Source organism: Octopus bimaculoides, chromosome 3 (assembly GCF_001194135.2).
Source record: "Octopus bimaculoides isolate UCB-OBI-ISO-001 chromosome 3, ASM119413v2, whole genome shotgun sequence".
Classification (NCBI taxonomy): Eukaryota; Metazoa; Mollusca; class Cephalopoda; order Octopoda; family Octopodidae; genus Octopus; species Octopus bimaculoides.
The window spans coordinates 143563337-143567124 of record NC_068983.1 but is presented as its reverse complement, the minus strand read 5'-3'; the positions used below and the strand labels follow the sequence as shown (position 1 = coordinate 143567124).

General features: G+C 32.6%; 1 protein-coding gene across 1 annotated transcript in view; it reads right to left on the bottom strand.

The window, feature by feature from the left end:
* LOC106878285 (aspartyl/asparaginyl beta-hydroxylase) overlaps positions 1–3788 on the bottom strand; it is an 89350-nt gene that overhangs the window by 85071 nt on the left and 491 nt on the right. The window lies entirely within an intron of this gene.

The window sequence follows — 3788 nt, the reverse complement described above, 5'->3', positions numbered from 1 at the left end:
TATATATATACATATGTAAAAAGTCACTCCTGCACATATACGATGGGCTTCTTTCAGTTTCTCTCTGCCAAAACCACTCACAAGGCTTTGGTCGGTCTGAGGTTATAGTAGAAGACACTTGCCCAGGTGCCACGCAGTGGGACTGAACCCAAAAGCTAATACCTTACAATATTGGTTCTTACATTCTGAGTTCAAATCCCACCAAAGTCAGCATTGCTTCTTATTCTTCAAGGTTTGATAAAATAATGTAACAATTGGTGGATTTCTTACAGCATTGAATAAAATGCTTTGCTGTATTTTACTTGGTTCTTTATGATTTGAGTGCTCAGGTAAGTGTAAACTTGTTTGCATCTCTGACAAGTTGGTATCTTGTAATACATATCTGGACGGCAAAGAAAACTTCCTTTGTATTTTACCATGAAAATTCCTTAACAAGAACTGTGTTTGTTAAGAATATCATCAAAAGCAGTTTGTCACCTTGATATCGCAAAATGGATAAATTGACAAGAATACATCCACTAATTTGTGTAATAATACTATTACTAACCAACAATTCATCTTTAGTATTACTACTTTTACACCTGAAGAGTTCGCTACTTAACCATTTCTTTTTACAGCTGTTGGTTTATTTCTATCTATCCAGCAAGTTTCGATGCTCGTCCTTCCGATATATCTACTAATAGAAATGTTTATTTTCCTCTCTCAACCACAATTATAAAATAATACTATCCCCTATTTCAGCCTCTTCTTCACATCTTTTATTGATATATTTACATACGTTGATATATTTATATTTGAAGAAAAAAAAATAGAAAAAGACAATTTTTCAGTATTCAGGCTAAATCCAGTTTTTTAATTAATCCTAAGATTGCTGTTTGTATGAAAATATTTTATACACGATATTGTAACGAAAGAGAGAGAGAGAGAATAAGCTCAATTCCTACGAATGGTAAATGATATTCATATGAACTTTTGTCGCCCACCCCAAACACATCTCTCGCACTCTTTCTCAGACGAGTATTTCGAAAGTCTCCAACAACGACAGTTTAATCTCAACACACGTGTGAAAGAAACAGCGTTACAAGAATGAGGGGAGAAATATTTTCTGCTGAAACAGCAAAGTAAAAATATATCCCAATAAAATGGTTATTAAAATACTCTCCCCATCGTGACATGTTCTATATGTGTAAGGGTTATAGTTAGAGGGTGCTTTCCCATTCGATCTACCCAACGAAATATTTGCTAGAATCATATGATTCCGATTATACAAAGACTTTGCAGAAATTAGGAAAGAAATAAAGCAAACATTATTAAAGGTAAATTGATTCGCTGTTTAATGGAAAGAAAAAAAAAGCGAAAGTTTCCATTTACGAAAAAGTTTTATAGAAATACTAATCTTAAACATAGGCATAAGACTTTAGAAGTGTGGGGAATGGGGACACGAGATTGTGTGACGTCTATGCCTTTTCTGAAGGACAATGTAACGTAAGTGAACCATGGAGTGCATATTATAAGAGAAAGTTCGTTACATTACCGAAAATAACACAATATGTGAAAAATTTCATCGTTATTTTAGTGTCTTATAATTCATCTAAATAGTTAAAACAATTGACTCACACATATCTGTGTGTGTCAGTTACGGGATGGTGAAACCTGGATTTGCTCTTTTCGCAGACATACATAAACTTAAGAATTCTAATATGACTTTACTCCTTACATTTTAGATAACCCACCATACACACACACATATACATTAAAGTTAGGTAAGGCCGGTTTATGTATGTATATATATATGTGTGAGTGTGTGTTGAATAAAGTTAATACAGCCTGGTTTTCACGTTTTTCATTATGGTATTATGAAATAACATAATAAAAATGTGAAAACCAGACTGTTTTAACTTTATTCAACTAATATATTATTCTATACACAGTCACACAAATTCGAAACTATATATATATATATATATATATATATATATATATATATATATATATATATATATCAAAACTATTTAATTCTAAACATACACAGTGATGTTAAATATATCAATAATGATTGCTAACTTTCACATTATGTTATATAACCTGAAAACTATATTCATTATTGAGTTTTCAGGTTAATTTACCGTGCAAAACATTCACTCACGAAGATCGAAAGAGCAAAAAAAAAATCTTTTTTAAATGGGTTACTCGTTCTAAATTGTTCTCTCCTTCTGTAAGTAAGCCCAGTCATACCGGTGTTTGAGTGACGTGCCTTCATATTATTCGTGGGTTATAAGGATAGAAATATCATCTTTATCGTAGCCATTGTCTTCATTATTAACATCATCTTAGTTTAGAGTAAAATGCTAAATAAAGAAAAGTAAATCATATAGCGAATAACGAGCATATATTTCGTCGCCCCATTTAATACCGCCATCTGATCCTAAGAGTACTTTTGAGTTCACTGTGTTGCGAAGTATTTGGACTAGGTCTCTGGCTTAAGGATAACGAGGTATTCTCATGCGCTGCTTCTTACAGCCTATTTAATCACGTAGTGTATGTTTGCGAGAGGGTACAGTCTGAACTGCCTCTCCAACGGGTGTTCATCACCCGACACAACAGAATTCCGAAAAGCTGCCCTATTTGCTGACAGGCCCAGGCGTGGCATCGGACTCCCAGGTGGGTTACTGACAAAGATCATGGTTAACAGCAAACCATGAGTCGTGGTTTCTTTTTTTTATACACAACCTGTGTCGGAGATCCTGCAAAGGTCATGGGCTCCGCCCTTCCTACTTTCACTAAATCATAAAACACAACCCAAGAGAAAAGTGCAGTCGCCTGTCTGGCCTACTTTTACTTAATTTGTAGCGAATACATAATCCAACAACTCAATTCTGTTTGACGCTAAAAATTGGATTTATAAAAAATCATAACAGTTTGGATTTCCACTTTAAAAAGTTTCGAATTTTTATGAATATTAAATTATTTCAAAGTTAATCCATCTAATGCAATTGTTTTATTTTACATTTTCCTTTTTGAGATGAAACACGAAGTAATCAGATGAAAGTTGATAAACAACCTTTGTTACAGCTGATTGACAACAACACTAATTATCAGCAGTTAATGAAAAGAAGAGAGAGGGACACAAAAAGGCCTGAAATTAAAACGTACAAACATGCCTTGTTATCAATTTAATTTCGTGTTATCCTAGAGAAAATTTGAAAATTATTAATACATATCTTAATCGGAGAATAACGAAGGCAACAGATCGGTCTTTATAGGAATTTGAAAATTGTAACCGAGCTTAAACTGAATGCCGGCAGTTGCCGATAATCTGTTGCGTATAGAAACAATTCTATGTTAGCAACATCAGAAAAAAACTCATGTCTACAACTACTTCGATTTAAAGTTATATATATATATGTATATATTTGGATAATTAAAAAAAAAGGTTGAGCATTAGTTGAATAGGATAGACAGATAATGTAATGAAATAACGATGGTAAAAAAAATTAATCTGCAAGTACCAATTATGATTTAATTGCTCCAAGGGCACACAAGACACAAAACATTAGTGATGTACAATGTAATAAAACACTGAATACAAGATAGACAAGGAAACATAGAAACCGGGTTTAAATGACACACGTGTACTTATGTATGCATGTATTATGTACGCGTTACACGTGTGTAAGCATATATATAGATAGATAGATATGTGTGTAAACGTTATATACATATATACACATTCATATATATATATATATATATATATATATATAGATAGATAGATAGATAGATAGATA